The 18,421-nt window shown below is 53.7% G+C and overlaps 41 non-coding genes across 41 annotated transcripts; 9 read left to right on the top strand and 32 right to left on the bottom strand.

Moving 5' to 3' along the window:
• Window positions 1-478: 478 nt before the first annotated feature.
• Trnag-ucc (transfer RNA glycine (anticodon UCC)) lies at window positions 479-550 on the top strand. The gene has a single exon. It is a non-coding gene; the product is annotated as a tRNA-Gly (tRNA).
• A 278-nt stretch (window positions 551-828) lies between these two features.
• Trnas-aga (transfer RNA serine (anticodon AGA)) lies at window positions 829-910 on the bottom strand. Its single transcript has one exon. It is a non-coding gene; the product is annotated as a tRNA-Ser (tRNA).
• Window positions 911-1,049: 139 nt separating this feature from the next.
• On the bottom strand, window positions 1,050-1,122 carry Trnak-uuu (transfer RNA lysine (anticodon UUU)). The gene has a single exon. It is a non-coding gene; the product is annotated as a tRNA-Lys (tRNA).
• A 279-nt stretch (window positions 1,123-1,401) lies between these two features.
• Trnae-uuc (transfer RNA glutamic acid (anticodon UUC)) lies at window positions 1,402-1,473 on the bottom strand. Its single transcript has one exon. It is a non-coding gene; the product is annotated as a tRNA-Glu (tRNA).
• Window positions 1,474-1,795: 322 nt separating this feature from the next.
• On the bottom strand, window positions 1,796-1,868 carry Trnam-cau (transfer RNA methionine (anticodon CAU)). The gene has a single exon. It is a non-coding gene; the product is annotated as a tRNA-Met (tRNA).
• An 813-nt stretch (window positions 1,869-2,681) lies between these two features.
• Window positions 2,682-2,753, top strand: Trnag-ucc (transfer RNA glycine (anticodon UCC)). The gene has a single exon. It is a non-coding gene; the product is annotated as a tRNA-Gly (tRNA).
• Window positions 2,754-3,031: 278 nt separating this feature from the next.
• On the bottom strand, window positions 3,032-3,113 carry Trnas-aga (transfer RNA serine (anticodon AGA)). The gene has a single exon. It is a non-coding gene; the product is annotated as a tRNA-Ser (tRNA).
• A 139-nt stretch (window positions 3,114-3,252) lies between these two features.
• Window positions 3,253-3,325, bottom strand: Trnak-uuu (transfer RNA lysine (anticodon UUU)). The gene has a single exon. It is a non-coding gene; the product is annotated as a tRNA-Lys (tRNA).
• A 279-nt stretch (window positions 3,326-3,604) lies between these two features.
• Trnae-uuc (transfer RNA glutamic acid (anticodon UUC)) lies at window positions 3,605-3,676 on the bottom strand. Its single transcript has one exon. It is a non-coding gene; the product is annotated as a tRNA-Glu (tRNA).
• A 322-nt stretch (window positions 3,677-3,998) lies between these two features.
• Trnam-cau (transfer RNA methionine (anticodon CAU)) lies at window positions 3,999-4,071 on the bottom strand. Its single transcript has one exon. It is a non-coding gene; the product is annotated as a tRNA-Met (tRNA).
• An 813-nt stretch (window positions 4,072-4,884) lies between these two features.
• Trnag-ucc (transfer RNA glycine (anticodon UCC)) lies at window positions 4,885-4,956 on the top strand. Its single transcript has one exon. It is a non-coding gene; the product is annotated as a tRNA-Gly (tRNA).
• A 278-nt stretch (window positions 4,957-5,234) lies between these two features.
• Trnas-aga (transfer RNA serine (anticodon AGA)) lies at window positions 5,235-5,316 on the bottom strand. The gene has a single exon. It is a non-coding gene; the product is annotated as a tRNA-Ser (tRNA).
• Window positions 5,317-5,455: 139 nt separating this feature from the next.
• Trnak-uuu (transfer RNA lysine (anticodon UUU)) lies at window positions 5,456-5,528 on the bottom strand. The gene has a single exon. It is a non-coding gene; the product is annotated as a tRNA-Lys (tRNA).
• Window positions 5,529-5,807: 279 nt separating this feature from the next.
• On the bottom strand, window positions 5,808-5,879 carry Trnae-uuc (transfer RNA glutamic acid (anticodon UUC)). The gene has a single exon. It is a non-coding gene; the product is annotated as a tRNA-Glu (tRNA).
• Window positions 5,880-6,201: 322 nt separating this feature from the next.
• Window positions 6,202-6,274, bottom strand: Trnam-cau (transfer RNA methionine (anticodon CAU)). Its single transcript has one exon. It is a non-coding gene; the product is annotated as a tRNA-Met (tRNA).
• An 813-nt stretch (window positions 6,275-7,087) lies between these two features.
• Trnag-ucc (transfer RNA glycine (anticodon UCC)) lies at window positions 7,088-7,159 on the top strand. Its single transcript has one exon. It is a non-coding gene; the product is annotated as a tRNA-Gly (tRNA).
• Window positions 7,160-7,437: 278 nt separating this feature from the next.
• On the bottom strand, window positions 7,438-7,519 carry Trnas-aga (transfer RNA serine (anticodon AGA)). The gene has a single exon. It is a non-coding gene; the product is annotated as a tRNA-Ser (tRNA).
• A 139-nt stretch (window positions 7,520-7,658) lies between these two features.
• On the bottom strand, window positions 7,659-7,731 carry Trnak-uuu (transfer RNA lysine (anticodon UUU)). The gene has a single exon. It is a non-coding gene; the product is annotated as a tRNA-Lys (tRNA).
• A 279-nt stretch (window positions 7,732-8,010) lies between these two features.
• Trnae-uuc (transfer RNA glutamic acid (anticodon UUC)) lies at window positions 8,011-8,082 on the bottom strand. Its single transcript has one exon. It is a non-coding gene; the product is annotated as a tRNA-Glu (tRNA).
• A 322-nt stretch (window positions 8,083-8,404) lies between these two features.
• Trnam-cau (transfer RNA methionine (anticodon CAU)) lies at window positions 8,405-8,477 on the bottom strand. Its single transcript has one exon. It is a non-coding gene; the product is annotated as a tRNA-Met (tRNA).
• An 813-nt stretch (window positions 8,478-9,290) lies between these two features.
• Window positions 9,291-9,362, top strand: Trnag-ucc (transfer RNA glycine (anticodon UCC)). The gene has a single exon. It is a non-coding gene; the product is annotated as a tRNA-Gly (tRNA).
• Window positions 9,363-9,640: 278 nt separating this feature from the next.
• Trnas-aga (transfer RNA serine (anticodon AGA)) lies at window positions 9,641-9,722 on the bottom strand. The gene has a single exon. It is a non-coding gene; the product is annotated as a tRNA-Ser (tRNA).
• Window positions 9,723-9,861: 139 nt separating this feature from the next.
• Trnak-uuu (transfer RNA lysine (anticodon UUU)) lies at window positions 9,862-9,934 on the bottom strand. The gene has a single exon. It is a non-coding gene; the product is annotated as a tRNA-Lys (tRNA).
• Window positions 9,935-10,213: 279 nt separating this feature from the next.
• Trnae-uuc (transfer RNA glutamic acid (anticodon UUC)) lies at window positions 10,214-10,285 on the bottom strand. The gene has a single exon. It is a non-coding gene; the product is annotated as a tRNA-Glu (tRNA).
• Window positions 10,286-10,607: 322 nt separating this feature from the next.
• Window positions 10,608-10,680, bottom strand: Trnam-cau (transfer RNA methionine (anticodon CAU)). Its single transcript has one exon. It is a non-coding gene; the product is annotated as a tRNA-Met (tRNA).
• Window positions 10,681-11,493: 813 nt separating this feature from the next.
• Window positions 11,494-11,565, top strand: Trnag-ucc (transfer RNA glycine (anticodon UCC)). The gene has a single exon. It is a non-coding gene; the product is annotated as a tRNA-Gly (tRNA).
• A 278-nt stretch (window positions 11,566-11,843) lies between these two features.
• On the bottom strand, window positions 11,844-11,925 carry Trnas-aga (transfer RNA serine (anticodon AGA)). The gene has a single exon. It is a non-coding gene; the product is annotated as a tRNA-Ser (tRNA).
• A 139-nt stretch (window positions 11,926-12,064) lies between these two features.
• Trnak-uuu (transfer RNA lysine (anticodon UUU)) lies at window positions 12,065-12,137 on the bottom strand. Its single transcript has one exon. It is a non-coding gene; the product is annotated as a tRNA-Lys (tRNA).
• Window positions 12,138-12,416: 279 nt separating this feature from the next.
• Window positions 12,417-12,488, bottom strand: Trnae-uuc (transfer RNA glutamic acid (anticodon UUC)). Its single transcript has one exon. It is a non-coding gene; the product is annotated as a tRNA-Glu (tRNA).
• Window positions 12,489-12,810: 322 nt separating this feature from the next.
• On the bottom strand, window positions 12,811-12,883 carry Trnam-cau (transfer RNA methionine (anticodon CAU)). Its single transcript has one exon. It is a non-coding gene; the product is annotated as a tRNA-Met (tRNA).
• Window positions 12,884-13,696: 813 nt separating this feature from the next.
• Window positions 13,697-13,768, top strand: Trnag-ucc (transfer RNA glycine (anticodon UCC)). The gene has a single exon. It is a non-coding gene; the product is annotated as a tRNA-Gly (tRNA).
• Window positions 13,769-14,046: 278 nt separating this feature from the next.
• Window positions 14,047-14,128, bottom strand: Trnas-aga (transfer RNA serine (anticodon AGA)). Its single transcript has one exon. It is a non-coding gene; the product is annotated as a tRNA-Ser (tRNA).
• Window positions 14,129-14,267: 139 nt separating this feature from the next.
• On the bottom strand, window positions 14,268-14,340 carry Trnak-uuu (transfer RNA lysine (anticodon UUU)). Its single transcript has one exon. It is a non-coding gene; the product is annotated as a tRNA-Lys (tRNA).
• Window positions 14,341-14,619: 279 nt separating this feature from the next.
• Window positions 14,620-14,691, bottom strand: Trnae-uuc (transfer RNA glutamic acid (anticodon UUC)). Its single transcript has one exon. It is a non-coding gene; the product is annotated as a tRNA-Glu (tRNA).
• Window positions 14,692-15,013: 322 nt separating this feature from the next.
• On the bottom strand, window positions 15,014-15,086 carry Trnam-cau (transfer RNA methionine (anticodon CAU)). Its single transcript has one exon. It is a non-coding gene; the product is annotated as a tRNA-Met (tRNA).
• Window positions 15,087-15,899: 813 nt separating this feature from the next.
• Trnag-ucc (transfer RNA glycine (anticodon UCC)) lies at window positions 15,900-15,971 on the top strand. The gene has a single exon. It is a non-coding gene; the product is annotated as a tRNA-Gly (tRNA).
• A 278-nt stretch (window positions 15,972-16,249) lies between these two features.
• Trnas-aga (transfer RNA serine (anticodon AGA)) lies at window positions 16,250-16,331 on the bottom strand. Its single transcript has one exon. It is a non-coding gene; the product is annotated as a tRNA-Ser (tRNA).
• Window positions 16,332-16,470: 139 nt separating this feature from the next.
• Trnak-uuu (transfer RNA lysine (anticodon UUU)) lies at window positions 16,471-16,543 on the bottom strand. The gene has a single exon. It is a non-coding gene; the product is annotated as a tRNA-Lys (tRNA).
• A 279-nt stretch (window positions 16,544-16,822) lies between these two features.
• Trnae-uuc (transfer RNA glutamic acid (anticodon UUC)) lies at window positions 16,823-16,894 on the bottom strand. The gene has a single exon. It is a non-coding gene; the product is annotated as a tRNA-Glu (tRNA).
• A 322-nt stretch (window positions 16,895-17,216) lies between these two features.
• On the bottom strand, window positions 17,217-17,289 carry Trnam-cau (transfer RNA methionine (anticodon CAU)). The gene has a single exon. It is a non-coding gene; the product is annotated as a tRNA-Met (tRNA).
• An 813-nt stretch (window positions 17,290-18,102) lies between these two features.
• On the top strand, window positions 18,103-18,174 carry Trnag-ucc (transfer RNA glycine (anticodon UCC)). The gene has a single exon. It is a non-coding gene; the product is annotated as a tRNA-Gly (tRNA).
• The last annotated feature ends 247 nt before the right edge of the window (window positions 18,175-18,421 follow it).

Here is an 18,421-nt window from a genome sequence, read left to right on the forward strand (position 1 = left end):
GAGCAATCGGCGCGGCAGCATTATAGCGAGAACAGCAAAACGATGCATCGGCCGGGAATCGAACCCGGGCCGCCCGCGTGGTAGGCGAACAACCTGCCGCTTTTTTTGTTGTTGTTCTCATTTTTTTAGTTGCATTTGTTGGGGGCGGTCGACCGTGCTTCCCGAGCATATTCCAGAGTAGCTGTCTGCAGGGAAAGTGGGATTGCCACCCAACGACGCCGGATACAACCGAAAAAAGTGCTACACACGCGGAGTCCCCCACTACACTGCCTTAAAGCGACCGCTCATCACTATCGTGTGAGTAACCTTGCGGCCGCGGCGACGAGTCTTGCCCAAAGACGCAGCGTGCGTGGAGGCGCTGCCCGAACGCGTGTGGATGCACCCTCCTACCTCGTAAAGCGCCTACAGCTACTATCACCGTGGGCCGCTGCCGGCGGGCGGGAAGCCGACACAGCGCGGCGTCACGGGCAGCGGCTGTGCGGTGGTGGTGTAATGGTGAGCATAGTTGCCTTCCAAGCAGTTGATCCGGGTTCGATTCCCGGCCACCGCAACGGGCGCAAATTTTTACGTATGAGTATGTGAGCCACGTGCTGTTAAATTAACGTTTTCTTTCCGTCGTTGCTCCACGCAGGCCATCCTGTAGTATGTCCCGACTTGTCCCGACTTTGCTCGGCTGACGCGAAAGCTGACGCTTGGAATTCGCCCTTATCAAGAGGACAGGCGATATAAACGGCTGTGAGAGGTGAGGTGTAGCGAAGTACCAAAACGACAGGCAAACTGCGAAATTTTCTGCTCCTTCTTCTTAAACAAAAAAATAAAAAAAAGAGACGCAGTCGGTAGGACTCGAACCTACGCTCCCAGAGGGAATCAGATTTCTAGTCAGACGCCTTAACCACTCGGCCACGACTGCTCGCAGCCAAAAGTTCCCTCGAATCATGAAAACTCAAACCGTTCTGCGCAGTATGTTGACAGGAAACGAACTCCGTGCACTGATTACGGCAGGGCTACCAGCGCTACGAGACGAGCCATTACGGAAGCGTTAAAATCTTCGCCCGGACAGGGACTCGAACCCTGGACCCTTAGGTTAAAAGCCTAATGCTCTACCGACTGAGCTATCCGGGCTCACACTTGTTGGGGGATGGAGCAGCTGCAGGCAATGTGAATAACTGGAACGCGTAATTGCTGGCTTCTGGCGCAACTGGCGACTTCACCGACTTGCCACTGACGCTGGTAGCAGCCCAACAGCGGACCAGTGCCTCTTCTCCCTTTATCCCGGTGCTGACAGTAATTGCATCTCGTGCCTTTTTTCCCCGATTACGCTCGGTTGAAGCTCCGGAAGGAGGGCGACAAACGAGGGTTGGAGGGCCAAAACATGGAGGGTCGTGTGCGCAAAAACTTCGCTTCCGGTACCGGGAATCGAACCCTGGCCTCCTGGGTGAAAGCCAGGTATCCTAGCCACTAGACCACACCGGATTTGCTCGATAAGTGTCAGATTTACTCCCTCTCCTCTGGCATTTCGTGCTGAATCCGGACTCAGTGGTGTTCTCTGTTTGCGAGCATATTTGCGCCTACAGACTGGCATGGCGCACAGCTCGAAACTGACTATTCATTGCTGTTTGCATCATATTTTACTCATAACAGGGGAGGAGAAAGGTCAAAGCTGTACCTTGCCATAGCTGGATGTAAACATTTTGACGCTGAGGCGTGGACTCCTTGTGGATAACAAACGACAATTCAGTTCGTTCCCTAGCAACAGCAACGCCGTTAATTCAGCCATGATGTACAGCAAATTATATGCCCCGGGTGAGGATCGAACTCACGACCTTAAGGTTATGAGACTTACGCGCTGCCCACTGCGCTACCGAGGCACGTCTGCAACCAACGTCCCAGGAAACTTGGTAAGCCTCGCATATTAGAGATAGACAGTTTGCGCTTTCTCAAGAATCTGTTGTGTTGCTACACGTGCTTTCCCGAATTGCTAGATTAAACTGCTGCCGCGGCTTTTCCAACGGAAAGCAGCACTGCCTGAGGTTACAGTACATCGCCCTTGCGGCACCTGAACACAGCGGCCTGTAGGGCCAGGCTGACGCTAGAGTTCAGAAATAGCACGCGTCCGTCCAAGTACGGTCTCTTGCGTGCTGCGTGTTTGGTTCTTCTCACAGCGAATCCTGCTATACATTTCTGAGGCTGACGCAGCTCAAACGAGCAATCGGCGCGGCAGCATTATAGCGAGAACAGCAAAACGATGCATCGGCCGGGAATCGAACCCGGGCCGCCCGCGTGGTAGGCGAACAACCTGCCGCTTTTTTTGTTGTTGTTCTCATTTTTTTAGTTGCATTTGTTGGGGGCGGTCGACCGTGCTTCCCGAGCATATTCCAGAGTAGCTGTCTGCAGGGAAAGTGGGATTGCCACCCAACGACGCCGGATACAACCGAAAAAAGTGCTACACACGCGGAGTCCCCCACTACACTGCCTTAAAGCGACCGCTCATCACTATCGTGTGAGTAACCTTGCGGCCGCGGCGACGAGTCTTGCCCAAAGACGCAGCGTGCGTGGAGGCGCTGCCCGAACGCGTGTGGATGCACCCTCCTACCTCGTAAAGCGCCTACAGCTACTATCACCGTGGGCCGCTGCCGGCGGGCGGGAAGCCGACACAGCGCGGCGTCACGGGCAGCGGCTGTGCGGTGGTGGTGTAATGGTGAGCATAGTTGCCTTCCAAGCAGTTGATCCGGGTTCGATTCCCGGCCACCGCAACGGGCGCAAATTTTTACGTATGAGTATGTGAGCCACGTGCTGTTAAATTAACGTTTTCTTTCCGTCGTTGCTCCACGCAGGCCATCCTGTAGTATGTCCCGACTTGTCCCGACTTTGCTCGGCTGACGCGAAAGCTGACGCTTGGAATTCGCCCTTATCAAGAGGACAGGCGATATAAACGGCTGTGAGAGGTGAGGTGTAGCGAAGTACCAAAACGACAGGCAAACTGCGAAATTTTCTGCTCCTTCTTCTTAAACAAAAAAATAAAAAAAAGAGACGCAGTCGGTAGGACTCGAACCTACGCTCCCAGAGGGAATCAGATTTCTAGTCAGACGCCTTAACCACTCGGCCACGACTGCTCGCAGCCAAAAGTTCCCTCGAATCGTGAAAACTCAAACCGTTCTGCGCAGTATGTTGACAGGAAACGAACTCCGTGCACTGATTACGGCAGGGCTACCAGCGCTACGAGACGAGCCATTACGGAAGCGTTAAAATCTTCGCCCGGACAGGGACTCGAACCCTGGACCCTTAGGTTAAAAGCCTAATGCTCTACCGACTGAGCTATCCGGGCTCACACTTGTTGGGGGATGGAGCAGCTGCAGGCAATGTGAATAACTGGAACGCGTAATTGCTGGCTTCTGGCGCAACTGGCGACTTCACCGACTTGCCACTGACGCTGGTAGCAGCCCAACAGCGGACCAGTGCCTCTTCTCCCTTTATCCCGGTGCTGACAGTAATTGCATCTCGTGCCTTTTTTCCCCGATTACGCTCGGTTGAAGCTCCGGAAGGAGGGCGACAAACGAGGGTTGGAGGGCCAAAACATGGAGGGTCGTGTGCGCAAAAACTTCGCTTCCGGTACCGGGAATCGAACCCTGGCCTCCTGGGTGAAAGCCAGGTATCCTAGCCACTAGACCACACCGGATTTGCTCGATAAGTGTCAGATTTACTCCCTCTCCTCTGGCATTTCGTGCTGAATCCGGACTCAGTGGTGTTCTCTGTTTGCGAGCATATTTGCGCCTACAGACTGGCATGGCGCACAGCTCGAAACTGACTATTCATTGCTGTTTGCATCATATTTTACTCATAACAGGGGAGGAGAAAGGTCAAAGCTGTACCTTGCCATAGCTGGATGTAAACATTTTGACGCTGAGGCGTGGACTCCTTGTGGATAACAAACGACAATTCAGTTCGTTCCCTAGCAACAGCAACGCCGTTAATTCAGCCATGATGTACAGCAAATTATATGCCCCGGGTGAGGATCGAACTCACGACCTTAAGATTATGAGACTTACGCGCTGCCCACTGCGCTACCGAGGCACGTCTGCAACCAACGTCCCAGGAAACTTGGTAAGCCTCGCATATTAGAGATAGACAGTTTGCGCTTTCTCAAGAATCTGTTGTGTTGCTACACGTGCTTTCCCGAATTGCTAGATTAAACTGCTGCCGCGGCTTTTCCAACGGAAAGCAGCACTGCCTGAGGTTACAGTACATCGCCCTTGCGGCACCTGAACACAGCGGCCTGTAGGGCCAGGCTGACGCTAGAGTTCAGAAATAGCACGCGTCCGTCCAAGTACGGTCTCTTGCGTGCTGCGTGTTTGGTTCTTCTCACAGCGAATCCTGCTATACATTTCTGAGGCTGACGCAGCTCAAACGAGCAATCGGCGCGGCAGCATTATAGCGAGAACAGCAAAACGATGCATCGGCCGGGAATCGAACCCGGGCCGCCCGCGTGGTAGGCGAACAACCTGCCGCTTTTTTTGTTGTTGTTCTCATTTTTTTAGTTGCATTTGTTGGGGGCGGTCGACCGTGCTTCCCGAGCATATTCCAGAGTAGCTGTCTGCAGGGAAAGTGGGATTGCCACCCAACGACGCCGGATACAACCGAAAAAAGTGCTACACACGCGGAGTCCCCCACTACACTGCCTTAAAGCGACCGCTCATCACTATCGTGTGAGTAACCTTGCGGCCGCGGCGACGAGTCTTGCCCAAAGACGCAGCGTGCGTGGAGGCGCTGCCCGAACGCGTGTGGATGCACCCTCCTACCTCGTAAAGCGCCTACAGCTACTATCACCGTGGGCCGCTGCCGGCGGGCGGGAAGCCGACACAGCGCGGCGTCACGGGCAGCGGCTGTGCGGTGGTGGTGTAATGGTTAGCATAGTTGCCTTCCAAGCAGTTGATCCGGGTTCGATTCCCGGCCACCGCAACGGGCGCAAATTTTTACGTATGAGTATGTGAGCCACGTGCTGTTAAATTAACGTTTTCTTTCCGTCGTTGCTCCACGCAGGCCATCCTGTAGTATGTCCCGACTTGTCCCGACTTTGCTCGGCTGACGCGAAAGCTGACGCTTGGAATTCGCCCTTATCAAGAGGACAGGCGATATAAACGGCTGTGAGAGGTGAGGTGTAGCGAAGTACCAAAACGACAGGCAAACTGCGAAATTTTCTGCTCCTTCTTCTTAAACAAAAAAATAAAAAAAAGAGACGCAGTCGGTAGGACTCGAACCTACGCTCCCAGAGGGAATCAGATTTCTAGTCAGACGCCTTAACCACTCGGCCACGACTGCTCGCAGCCAAAAGTTCCCTCGAATCGTGAAAACTCAAACCGTTCTGCGCAGTATGTTGACAGGAAACGAACTCCGTGCACTGATTACGGCAGGGCTACCAGCGCTACGAGACGAGCCATTACGGAAGCGTTAAAATCTTCGCCCGGACAGGGACTCGAACCCTGGACCCTTAGGTTAAAAGCCTAATGCTCTACCGACTGAGCTATCCGGGCTCACACTTGTTGGGGGATGGAGCAGCTGCAGGCAATGTGAATAACTGGAACGCGTAATTGCTGGCTTCTGGCGCAACTGGCGACTTCACCGACTTGCCACTGACGCTGGTAGCAGCCCAACAGCGGACCAGTGCCTCTTCTCCCTTTATCCCGGTGCTGACAGTAATTGCATCTCGTGCCTTTTTTCCCCGATTACGCTCGGTTGAAGCTCCGGAAGGAGGGCGACAAACGAGGGTTGGAGGGCCAAAACATGGAGGGTCGTGTGCGCAAAAACTTCGCTTCCGGTACCGGGAATCGAACCCTGGCCTCCTGGGTGAAAGCCAGGTATCCTAGCCACTAGACCACACCGGATTTGCTCGATAAGTGTCAGATTTACTCCCTCTCCTCTGGCATTTCGTGCTGAATCCGGACTCAGTGGTGTTCTCTGTTTGCGAGCATATTTGCGCCTACAGACTGGCATGGCGCACAGCTCGAAACTGACTATTCATTGCTGTTTGCATCATATTTTACTCATAACAGGGGAGGAGAAAGGTCAAAGCTGTACCTTGCCATAGCTGGATGTAAACATTTTGACGCTGAGGCGTGGACTCCTTGTGGATAACAAACGACAATTCAGTTCGTTCCCTAGCAACAGCAACGCCGTTAATTCAGCCATGATGTACAGCAAATTATATGCCCCGGGTGAGGATCGAACTCACGACCTTAAGATTATGAGACTTACGCGCTGCCCACTGCGCTACCGAGGCACGTCTGCAACCAACGTCCCAGGAAACTTGGTAAGCCTCGCATATTAGAGATAGGCAGTTTGCGCTTTCTCAAGAATCTGTTGTGTTGCTACACGTGCTTTCCCGAATTGCTAGATTAAACTGCTGCCGCGGCTTTTCCAACGGAAAGCAGCACTGCCTGAGGTTACAGTACATCGCCCTTGCGGCACCTGAACACGGCGGCCTGTAGGGCCAGGCTGACGCTAGAGTTCAGAAATAGCACGCGTCCGTCCAAGTACGGTCTCTTGCGTGCTGCGTGTTTGGTTCTTCTCACAGCGAATCCTGCTATACATTTCTGAGGCTGACGCAGCTCAAACGAGCAATCGGCGCGGCAGCATTATAGCGAGAACAGCAAAACGATGCATCGGCCGGGAATCGAACCCGGGCCGCCCGCGTGGTAGGCGAACAACCTGCCGCTTTTTTTGTTGTTGTTCTCATTTTTTTAGTTGCATTTGTTGGGGGCGGTCGACCGTGCTTCCCGAGCATATTCCAGAGTAGCTGTCTGCAGGGAAAGTGGGATTGCCACCCAACGACGCCGGATACAACCGAAAAAAGTGCTACACACGCGGAGTCCCCCACTACACTGCCTTAAAGCGACCGCTCATCACTATCGTGTGAGTAACCTTGCGGCCGCGGCGACGAGTCTTGCCCAAAGACGCAGCGTGCGTGGAGGCGCTGCCCGAACGCGTGTGGATGCACCCTCCTACCTCGTAAAGCGCCTACAGCTACTATCACCGTGGGCCGCTGCCGGCGGGCGGGAAGCCGACACAGCGCGGCGTCACGGGCAGCGGCTGTGCGGTGGTGGTGTAATGGTGAGCATAGTTGCCTTCCAAGCAGTTGATCCGGGTTCGATTCCCGGCCACCGCAACGGGCGCAAATTTTTACGTATGAGTATGTGAGCCACGTGCTGTTAAATTAACGTTTTCTTTCCGTCGTTGCTCCACGCAGGCCATCCTGTAGTATGTCCCGACTTGTCCCGACTTTGCTCGGCTGACGCGAAAGCTGACGCTTGGAATTCGCCCTTATCAAGAGGACAGGCGATATAAACGGCTGTGAGAGGTGAGGTGTAGCGAAGTACCAAAACGACAGGCAAACTGCGAAATTTTCTGCTCCTTCTTCTTAAACAAAAAAATAAAAAAAAGAGACGCAGTCGGTAGGACTCGAACCTACGCTCCCAGAGGGAATCAGATTTCTAGTCAGACGCCTTAACCACTCGGCCACGACTGCTCGCAGCCAAAAGTTCCCTCGAATCGTGAAAACTCAAACCGTTCTGCGCAGTATGTTGACAGGAAACGAACTCCGTGCACTGATTACGGCAGGGCTACCAGCGCTACGAGACGAGCCATTACGGAAGCGTTAAAATCTTCGCCCGGACAGGGACTCGAACCCTGGACCCTTAGGTTAAAAGCCTAATGCTCTACCGACTGAGCTATCCGGGCTCACACTTGTTGGGGGATGGAGCAGCTGCAGGCAATGTGAATAACTGGAACGCGTAATTGCTGGCTTCTGGCGCAACTGGCGACTTCACCGACTTGCCACTGACGCTGGTAGCAGCCCAACAGCGGACCAGTGCCTCTTCTCCCTTTATCCCGGTGCTGACAGTAATTGCATCTCGTGCCTTTTTTCCCCGATTACGCTCGGTTGAAGCTCCGGAAGGAGGGCGACAAACGAGGGTTGGAGGGCCAAAACATGGAGGGTCGTGTGCGCAAAAACTTCGCTTCCGGTACCGGGAATCGAACCCTGGCCTCCTGGGTGAAAGCCAGGTATCCTAGCCACTAGACCACACCGGATTTGCTCGATAAGTGTCAGATTTACTCCCTCTCCTCTGGCATTTCGTGCTGAATCCGGACTCAGTGGTGTTCTCTGTTTGCGAGCATATTTGCGCCTACAGACTGGCATGGCGCACAGCTCGAAACTGACTATTCATTGCTGTTTGCATCATATTTTACTCATAACAGGGGAGGAGAAAGGTCAAAGCTGTACCTTGCCATAGCTGGATGTAAACATTTTGACGCTGAGGCGTGGACTCCTTGTGGATAACAAACGACAATTCAGTTCGTTCCCTAGCAACAGCAACGCCGTTAATTCAGCCATGATGTACAGCAAATTATATGCCCCGGGTGAGGATCGAACTCACGACCTTAAGATTATGAGACTTACGCGCTGCCCACTGCGCTACCGAGGCACGTCTGCAACCAACGTCCCAGGAAACTTGGTAAGCCTCGCATATTAGAGATAGACAGTTTGCGCTTTCTCAAGAATCTGTTGTGTTGCTACACGTGCTTTCCCGAATTGCTAGATTAAACTGCTGCCGCGGCTTTTCCAACGGAAAGCAGCACTGCCTGAGGTTACAGTACATCGCCCTTGCGGCACCTGAACACGGCGGCCTGTAGGGCCAGGCTGACGCTAGAGTTCAGAAATAGCACGCGTCCGTCCAAGTACGGTCTCTTGCGTGCTGCGTGTTTGGTTCTTCTCACAGCGAATCCTGCTATACATTTCTGAGGCTGACGCAGCTCAAACGAGCAATCGGCGCGGCAGCATTATAGCGAGAACAGCAAAACGATGCATCGGCCGGGAATCGAACCCGGGCCGCCCGCGTGGTAGGCGAACAACCTGCCGCTTTTTTTGTTGTTGTTCTCATTTTTTTAGTTGCATTTGTTGGGGGCGGTCGACCGTGCTTCCCGAGCATATTCCAGAGTAGCTGTCTGCAGGGAAAGTGGGATTGCCACCCAACGACGCCGGATACAACCGAAAAAAGTGCTACACACGCGGAGTCCCCCACTACACTGCCTTAAAGCGACCGCTCATCACTATCGTGTGAGTAACCTTGCGGCCGCGGCGACGAGTCTTGCCCAAAGACGCAGCGTGCGTGGAGGCGCTGCCCGAACGCGTGTGGATGCACCCTCCTACCTCGTAAAGCGCCTACAGCTACTATCACCGTGGGCCGCTGCCGGCGGGCGGGAAGCCGACACAGCGCGGCGTCACGGGCAGCGGCTGTGCGGTGGTGGTGTAATGGTGAGCATAGTTGCCTTCCAAGCAGTTGATCCGGGTTCGATTCCCGGCCACCGCAACGGGCGCAAATTTTTACGTATGAGTATGTGAGCCACGTGCTGTTAAATTAACGTTTTCTTTCCGTCGTTGCTCCACGCAGGCCATCCTGTAGTATGTCCCGACTTGTCCCGACTTTGCTCGGCTGACGCGAAAGCTGACGCTTGGAATTCGCCCTTATCAAGAGGACAGGCGATATAAACGGCTGTGAGAGGTGAGGTGTAGCGAAGTACCAAAACGACAGGCAAACTGCGAAATTTTCTGCTCCTTCTTCTTAAACAAAAAAATAAAAAAAAGAGACGCAGTCGGTAGGACTCGAACCTACGCTCCCAGAGGGAATCAGATTTCTAGTCAGACGCCTTAACCACTCGGCCACGACTGCTCGCAGCCAAAAGTTCCCTCGAATCATGAAAACTCAAACCGTTCTGCGCAGTATGTTGACAGGAAACGAACTCCGTGCACTGATTACGGCAGGGCTACCAGCGCTACGAGACGAGCCATTACGGAAGCGTTAAAATCTTCGCCCGGACAGGGACTCGAACCCTGGACCCTTAGGTTAAAAGCCTAATGCTCTACCGACTGAGCTATCCGGGCTCACACTTGTTGGGGGATGGAGCAGCTGCAGGCAATGTGAATAACTGGAACGCGTAATTGCTGGCTTCTGGCGCAACTGGCGACTTCACCGACTTGCCACTGACGCTGGTAGCAGCCCAACAGCGGACCAGTGCCTCTTCTCCCTTTATCCCGGTGCTGACAGTAATTGCATCTCGTGCCTTTTTTCCCCGATTACGCTCGGTTGAAGCTCCGGAAGGAGGGCGACAAACGAGGGTTGGAGGGCCAAAACATGGAGGGTCGTGTGCGCAAAAACTTCGCTTCCGGTACCGGGAATCGAACCCTGGCCTCCTGGGTGAAAGCCAGGTATCCTAGCCACTAGACCACACCGGATTTGCTCGATAAGTGTCAGATTTACTCCCTCTCCTCTGGCATTTCGTGCTGAATCCGGACTCAGTGGTGTTCTCTGTTTGCGAGCATATTTGCGCCTACAGACTGGCATGGCGCACAGCTCGAAACTGACTATTCATTGCTGTTTGCATCATATTTTACTCATAACAGGGGAGGAGAAAGGTCAAAGCTGTACCTTGCCATAGCTGGATGTAAACATTTTGACGCTGAGGCGTGGACTCCTTGTGGATAACAAACGACAATTCAGTTCGTTCCCTAGCAACAGCAACGCCGTTAATTCAGCCATGATGTACAGCAAATTATATGCCCCGGGTGAGGATCGAACTCACGACCTTAAGGTTATGAGACTTACGCGCTGCCCACTGCGCTACCGAGGCACGTCTGCAACCAACGTCCCAGGAAACTTGGTAAGCCTCGCATATTAGAGATAGACAGTTTGCGCTTTCTCAAGAATCTGTTGTGTTGCTACACGTGCTTTCCCGAATTGCTAGATTAAACTGCTGCCGCGGCTTTTCCAACGGAAAGCAGCACTGCCTGAGGTTACAGTACATCGCCCTTGCGGCACCTGAACACAGCGGCCTGTAGGGCCAGGCTGACGCTAGAGTTCAGAAATAGCACGCGTCCGTCCAAGTACGGTCTCTTGCGTGCTGCGTGTTTGGTTCTTCTCACAGCGAATCCTGCTATACATTTCTGAGGCTGACGCAGCTCAAACGAGCAATCGGCGCGGCAGCATTATAGCGAGAACAGCAAAACGATGCATCGGCCGGGAATCGAACCCGGGCCGCCCGCGTGGTAGGCGAACAACCTGCCGCTTTTTTTGTTGTTGTTCTCATTTTTTTAGTTGCATTTGTTGGGGGCGGTCGACCGTGCTTCCCGAGCATATTCCAGAGTAGCTGTCTGCAGGGAAAGTGGGATTGCCACCCAACGACGCCGGATACAACCGAAAAAAGTGCTACACACGCGGAGTCCCCCACTACACTGCCTTAAAGCGACCGCTCATCACTATCGTGTGAGTAACCTTGCGGCCGCGGCGACGAGTCTTGCCCAAAGACGCAGCGTGCGTGGAGGCGCTGCCCGAACGCGTGTGGATGCACCCTCCTACCTCGTAAAGCGCCTACAGCTACTATCACCGTGGGCCGCTGCCGGCGGGCGGGAAGCCGACACAGCGCGGCGTCACGGGCAGCGGCTGTGCGGTGGTGGTGTAATGGTGAGCATAGTTGCCTTCCAAGCAGTTGATCCGGGTTCGATTCCCGGCCACCGCAACGGGCGCAAATTTTTACGTATGAGTATGTGAGCCACGTGCTGTTAAATTAACGTTTTCTTTCCGTCGTTGCTCCACGCAGGCCATCCTGTAGTATGTCCCGACTTGTCCCGACTTTGCTCGGCTGACGCGAAAGCTGACGCTTGGAATTCGCCCTTATCAAGAGGACAGGCGATATAAACGGCTGTGAGAGGTGAGGTGTAGCGAAGTACCAAAACGACAGGCAAACTGCGAAATTTTCTGCTCCTTCTTCTTAAACAAAAAAATAAAAAAAAGAGACGCAGTCGGTAGGACTCGAACCTACGCTCCCAGAGGGAATCAGATTTCTAGTCAGACGCCTTAACCACTCGGCCACGACTGCTCGCAGCCAAAAGTTCCCTCGAATCGTGAAAACTCAAACCGTTCTGCGCAGTATGTTGACAGGAAACGAACTCCGTGCACTGATTACGGCAGGGCTACCAGCGCTACGAGACGAGCCATTACGGAAGCGTTAAAATCTTCGCCCGGACAGGGACTCGAACCCTGGACCCTTAGGTTAAAAGCCTAATGCTCTACCGACTGAGCTATCCGGGCTCACACTTGTTGGGGGATGGAGCAGCTGCAGGCAATGTGAATAACTGGAACGCGTAATTGCTGGCTTCTGGCGCAACTGGCGACTTCACCGACTTGCCACTGACGCTGGTAGCAGCCCAACAGCGGACCAGTGCCTCTTCTCCCTTTATCCCGGTGCTGACAGTAATTGCATCTCGTGCCTTTTTTCCCCGATTACGCTCGGTTGAAGCTCCGGAAGGAGGGCGACAAACGAGGGTTGGAGGGCCAAAACATGGAGGGTCGTGTGCGCAAAAACTTCGCTTCCGGTACCGGGAATCGAACCCTGGCCTCCTGGGTGAAAGCCAGGTATCCTAGCCACTAGACCACACCGGATTTGCTCGATAAGTGTCAGATTTACTCCCTCTCCTCTGGCATTTCGTGCTGAATCCGGACTCAGTGGTGTTCTCTGTTTGCGAGCATATTTGCGCCTACAGACTGGCATGGCGCACAGCTCGAAACTGACTATTCATTGCTGTTTGCATCATATTTTACTCATAACAGGGGAGGAGAAAGGTCAAAGCTGTACCTTGCCATAGCTGGATGTAAACATTTTGACGCTGAGGCGTGGACTCCTTGTGGATAACAAACGACAATTCAGTTCGTTCCCTAGCAACAGCAACGCCGTTAATTCAGCCATGATGTACAGCAAATTATATGCCCCGGGTGAGGATCGAACTCACGACCTTAAGATTATGAGACTTACGCGCTGCCCACTGCGCTACCGAGGCACGTCTGCAACCAACGTCCCAGGAAACTTGGTAAGCCTCGCATATTAGAGATAGACAGTTTGCGCTTTCTCAAGAATCTGTTGTGTTGCTACACGTGCTTTCCCGAATTGCTAGATTAAACTGCTGCCGCGGCTTTTCCAACGGAAAGCAGCACTGCCTGAGGTTACAGTACATCGCCCTTGCGGCACCTGAACACAGCGGCCTGTAGGGCCAGGCTGACGCTAGAGTTCAGAAATAGCACGCGTCCGTCCAAGTACGGTCTCTTGCGTGCTGCGTGTTTGGTTCTTCTCACAGCGAATCCTGCTATACATTTCTGAGGCTGACGCAGCTCAAACGAGCAATCGGCGCGGCAGCATTATAGCGAGAACAGCAAAACGATGCATCGGCCGGGAATCGAACCCGGGCCGCCCGCGTGGTAGGCGAACAACCTGCCGCTTTTTTTGTTGTTGTTCTCATTTTTTTAGTTGCATTTGTTGGGGGCGGTCGACCGTGCTTCCCGAGCATATTCCAGAGTAGCTGTCTGCAGGGAAAGTGGGATTGCCACCCAACGACGCCGGATACAACCGAAAAAAGTGCTACACACGCGGAGTCCCCCACTACACTGCCTTAAAGCGACCGCTCATCACTATCGTGTGAGTAACCTTGCGGCCGCGGCGACGAGTCTTGCCCAAAGACGCAGCGTGCGTGGAGGCGCTGCCCGAACGCGTGTGGATGCACCCTCCTACCTCGTAAAGCGCCTACAGCTACTATCACCGTGGGCCGCTGCCGGCGGGCGGGAAGCCGACACAGCGCGGCGTCACGGGCAGCGGCTGTGCGGTGGTGGTGTAATGGTTAGCATAGTTGCCTTCCAAGCAGTTGATCCGGGTTCGATTCCCGGCCACCGCAACGGGCGCAAATTTTTACGTATGAGTATGTGAGCCACGTGCTGTTAAATTAACGTTTTCTTTCCGTCGTTGCTCCACGCAGGCCATCCTGTAGTATGTCCCGACTTGTCCCGACTTTGCTCGGCTGACGCGAAAGCTGACGCTTGGAATTCGCCCTTATCAAGAGGACAGGCGATATAAACGGCTGTGAGAGGTGAGGTGTAGCGAAGTACCAAAACGACAGGCAAACTGCGAAATTTTCTGCTCCTTCTTCTTAAACAAAAAAATAAAAAAAAGAGACGCAGTCGGTAGGACTCGAACCTACGCTCCCAGAGGGAATCAGATTTCTAGTCAGACGCCTTAACCACTCGGCCACGACTGCTCGCAGCCAAAAGTTCCCTCGAATCGTGAAAACTCAAACCGTTCTGCGCAGTATGTTGACAGGAAACGAACTCCGTGCACTGATTACGGCAGGGCTACCAGCGCTACGAGACGAGCCATTACGGAAGCGTTAAAATCTTCGCCCGGACAGGGACTCGAACCCTGGACCCTTAGGTTAAAAGCCTAATGCTCTACCGACTGAGCTATCCGGGCTCACACTTGTTGGGGGATGGAGCAGCTGCAGGCAATGTGAATAACTGGAACGCGTAATTGCTGGCTTCTGGCGCAACTGGCGACTTCACCGACTTGCCACTGACGCTGGTAGCAGCCCAACAGCGGACCAGTGCCTCTTCTCCCTTTATCCCGGTGCTGACAGTAATTGCATCTCGTGCCTTTTTTCCCCGATTACGCTCGGTTGAAGCTCCGGAAGGAGGGCGACAAACGAGGGTTGGAGGGCCAAAACATGGAGGGTCGTGTGCGCAAAAACTTCGCTTCCGGTACCGGGAATCGAACCCTGGCCTCCTGGGTGAAAGCCAGGTATCCTAGCCACTAGACCACACCGGATTTGCTCGATAAGTGTCAGATTTACTCCCTCTCCTCTGGCATTTCGTGCTGAATCCGGACTCAGTGGTGTTCTCTGTTTGCGAGCATATTTGCGCCTACAGACTGGCATGGCGCACAGCTCGAAACTGACTATTCATTGCTGTTTGCATCATATTTTACTCATAACAGGGGAGGAGAAAGGTCAAAGCTGTACCTTGCCATAGCTGGATGTAAACATTTTGACGCTGAGGCGTGGACTCCTTGTGGATAACAAACGACAATTCAGTTCGTTCCCTAGCAACAGCAACGCCGTTAATTCAGCCATGATGTACAGCAAATTATATGCCCCGGGTGAGGATCGAACTCACGACCTTAAGATTATGAGACTTACGCGCTGCCCACTGCGCTACCGAGGCACGTCTGCAACCAACGTCCCAGGAAACTTGGTAAGCCTCGCATATTAGAGATAGACAGTTTGCGCTTTCTCAAGAATCTGTTGTGTTGCTACACGTGCTTTCCCGAATTGCTAGATTAAACTGCTGCCGCGGCTTTTCCAACGGAAAGCAGCACTGCCTGAGGTTACAGTACATCGCCCTTGCGGCACCTGAACACGGCGGCCTGTAGGGCCAGGCTGACGCTAGAGTTCAGAAATAGCACGCGTCCGTCCAAGTACGGTCTCTTGCGTGCTGCGTGTTTGGTTCTTCTCACAGCGAATCCTGCTATACATTTCTGAGGCTGACGCAGCTCAAACGAGCAATCGGCGCGGCAGCATTATAGCGAGAACAGCAAAACGATGCATCGGCCGGGAATCGAACCCGGGCCGCCCGCGTGGTAGGCGAACAACCTGCCGCTTTTTTTGTTGTTGTTCTCATTTTTTTAGTTGCATTTGTTGGGGGCGGTCGACCGTGCTTCCCGAGCATATTCCAGAGTAGCTGTCTGCAGGGAAAGTGGGATTGCCACCCAACGACGCCGGATACAACCGAAAAAAGTGCTACACACGCGGAGTCCCCCACTACACTGCCTTAAAGCGACCGCTCATCACTATCGTGTGAGTAACCTTGCGGCCGCGGCGACGAGTCTTGCCCAAAGACGCAGCGTGCGTGGAGGCGCTGCCCGAACGCGTGTGGATGCACCCTCCTACCTCGTAAAGCGCCTACAGCTACTATCACCGTGGGCCGCTGCCGGCGGGCGGGAAGCCGACACAGCGCGGCGTCACGGGCAGCGGCTGTGCGGTGGTGGTGTAATGGTGAGCATAGTTGCCTTCCAAGCAGTTGATCCGGGTTCGATTCCCGGCCACCGCAACGGGCGCAAATTTTTACGTATGAGTATGTGAGCCACGTGCTGTTAAATTAACGTTTTCTTTCCGTCGTTGCTCCACGCAGGCCATCCTGTAGTATGTCCCGACTTGTCCCGACTTTGCTCGGCTGACGCGAAAGCTGACGCTTGGAATTCGCCCTTATCAAGAGGACAGGCGATATAAACGGCTGTGAGAGGTGAGGTGTAGCGAAGTACCAAAACGACAGGCAAACTGCGAAATTTTCTGCTCCTTCTTCTTAAACAAAAAAATAAAAAAAAGAGACGCAGTCGGTAGGACTCGAACCTACGCTCCCAGAGGGAATCAGATTTCTAGTCAGACGCCTTAACCACTCGGCCACGACTGCTCGCAGCCAAAAGTTCCCTCGAATCGTGAAAACTCAAACCGTTCTGCGCAGTATGTTGACAGGAAACGAACTCCGTGCACTGATTACGGCAGGGCTACCAGCGCTACGAGACGAGCCATTACGGAAGCGTTAAAATCTTCGCCCGGACAGGGACTCGAACCCTGGACCCTTAGGTTAAAAGCCTAATGCTCTACCGACTGAGCTATCCGGGCTCACACTTGTTGGGGGATGGAGCAGCTGCAGGCAATGTGAATAACTGGAACGCGTAATTGCTGGCTTCTGGCGCAACTGGCGACTTCACCGACTTGCCACTGACGCTGGTAGCAGCCCAACAGCGGACCAGTGCCTCTTCTCCCTTTATCCCGGTGCTGACAGTAATTGCATCTCGTGCCTTTTTTCCCCGATTACGCTCGGTTGAAGCTCCGGAAGGAGGGCGACAAACGAGGGTTGGAGGGCCAAAACATGGAGGGTCGTGTGCGCAAAAACTTCGCTTCCGGTACCGGGAATCGAACCCTGGCCTCCTGGGTGAAAGCCAGGTATCCTAGCCACTAGACCACACCGGATTTGCTCGATAAGTGTCAGATTTACTCCCTCTCCTCTGGCATTTCGTGCTGAATCCGGACTCAGTGGTGTTCTCTGTTTGCGAGCATATTTGCGCCTACAGACTGGCATGGCGCACAGCTCGAAACTGACTATTCATTGCTGTTTGCATCATATTTTACTCATAACAGGGGAGGAGAAAGGTCAAAGCTGTACCTTGCCATAGCTGGATGTAAACATTTTGACGCTGAGGCGTGGACTCCTTGTGGATAACAAACGACAATTCAGTTCGTTCCCTAGCAACAGCAACGCCGTTAATTCAGCCATGATGTACAGCAAATTATATGCCCCGGGTGAGGATCGAACTCACGACCTTAAGATTATGAGACTTACGCGCTGCCCACTGCGCTACCGAGGCACGTCTGCAACCAACGTCCCAGGAAACTTGGTAAGCCTCGCATATTAGAGATAGACAGTTTGCGCTTTCTCAAGAATCTGTTGTGTTGCTACACGTGCTTTCCCGAATTGCTAGATTAAACTGCTGCCGCGGCTTTTCCAACGGAAAGCAGCACTGCCTGAGGTTACAGTACATCGCCCTTGCGGCACCTGAACACAGCGGCCTGTAGGGCCAGGCTGACGCTAGAGTTCAGAAATAGCACGCGTCCGTCCAAGTACGGTCTCTTGCGTGCTGCGTGTTTGGTTCTTCTCACAGCGAATCCTGCTATACATTTCTGAGGCTGACGCAGCTCAAACGAGCAATCGGCGCGGCAGCATTATAGCGAGAACAGCAAAACGATGCATCGGCCGGGAATCGAACCCGGGCCGCCCGCGTGGTAGGCGAACAACCTGCCGCTTTTTTTGTTGTTGTTCTCATTTTTTTAGTTGCATTTGTTGGGGGCGGTCGACCGTGCTTCCCGAGCATATTCCAGAGTAGCTGTCTGCAGGGAAAGTGGGATTGCCACCCAACGACGCCGGATACAACCGAAAAAAGTGCTACACACGCGGAGTCCCCCACTACACTGCCTTAAAGCGACCGCTCATCACTATCGTGTGAGTAACCTTGCGGCCGCGGCGACGAGTCTTGCCCAAAGACGCAGCGTGCGTGGAGGCGCTGCCCGAACGCGTGTGGATGCACCCTCCTACCTCGTAAAGCGCCTACAGCTACTATCACCGTGAGCCGCTGCCGGCGGGCGGGAAGCCGACACAGCGCGGCGTCACGGGCAGCGGCTGTGCGGTGGTGGTGTAATGGTGAGCATAGTTGCCTTCCAAGCAGTTGATCCGGGTTCGATTCCCGGCCACCGCAACGGGCGCAAATTTTTACGTATGAGTATGTGAGCCACGTGCTGTTAAATTAACGTTTTCTTTCCGTCGTTGCTCCACGCAGGCCATCCTGTAGTATGTCCCGACTTGTCCCGACTTTGCTCGGCTGACGCGAAAGCTGACGCTTGGAATTCGCCCTTATCAAGAGGACAGGCGATATAAACGGCTGTGAGAGGTGAGGTGTAGCGAAGTACCAAAACGACAGGCAAACTGCGAAATTTTCTGCTCCT

This window comes from Schistocerca serialis, chromosome 4 (genome assembly GCF_023864345.2).
Source record: "Schistocerca serialis cubense isolate TAMUIC-IGC-003099 chromosome 4, iqSchSeri2.2, whole genome shotgun sequence".
Taxonomy (NCBI): domain Eukaryota; kingdom Metazoa; phylum Arthropoda; class Insecta; order Orthoptera; family Acrididae; genus Schistocerca; species Schistocerca serialis.